The sequence below is a fragment of the Pteropus alecto genome, unplaced genomic scaffold (assembly GCF_000325575.1).
Source record: "Pteropus alecto unplaced genomic scaffold, ASM32557v1 scaffold21, whole genome shotgun sequence".
Lineage (NCBI taxonomy): Eukaryota > Metazoa > Chordata > Mammalia > Chiroptera > Pteropodidae > Pteropus > Pteropus alecto.
The window spans coordinates 25522893-25523266 of record NW_006436282.1 but is presented as its reverse complement, the minus strand read 5'-3'; positions in this window follow the sequence as shown (position 1 = coordinate 25523266).

Below are 374 nucleotides of genomic sequence, written 5' to 3'. Positions count from 1 at the left end.
AAAGAGTTGAAGATCATATTTATTTTAATAGTCATTTGTTCTTGGCTATTGATGATTAGGATTTCATCAATTTTGTCCTCGTAATTTTAACATACGATTGTATCAAAAAGAAATTCTGACAAACTTCGATTTTCACACCAGAGGGAATTGAAAGTAAAATTGTTTGCAAACATAAATACATAGTGTTCATTTCTTTATAGTTACATCTTTGTAAAAGTGTTTAAAATTTGTATGGTTGGATTTGTAAATCTTTGGGCATTTTGTGTCTAGCTGTAATAGAAATAAATAACCGTGAGGTTCTCACATGAGCTCTGTGGATATGTGTGCGTACACACTTCTGTTCTTTGAAAACCTAATTATATTTTTATTGAGGT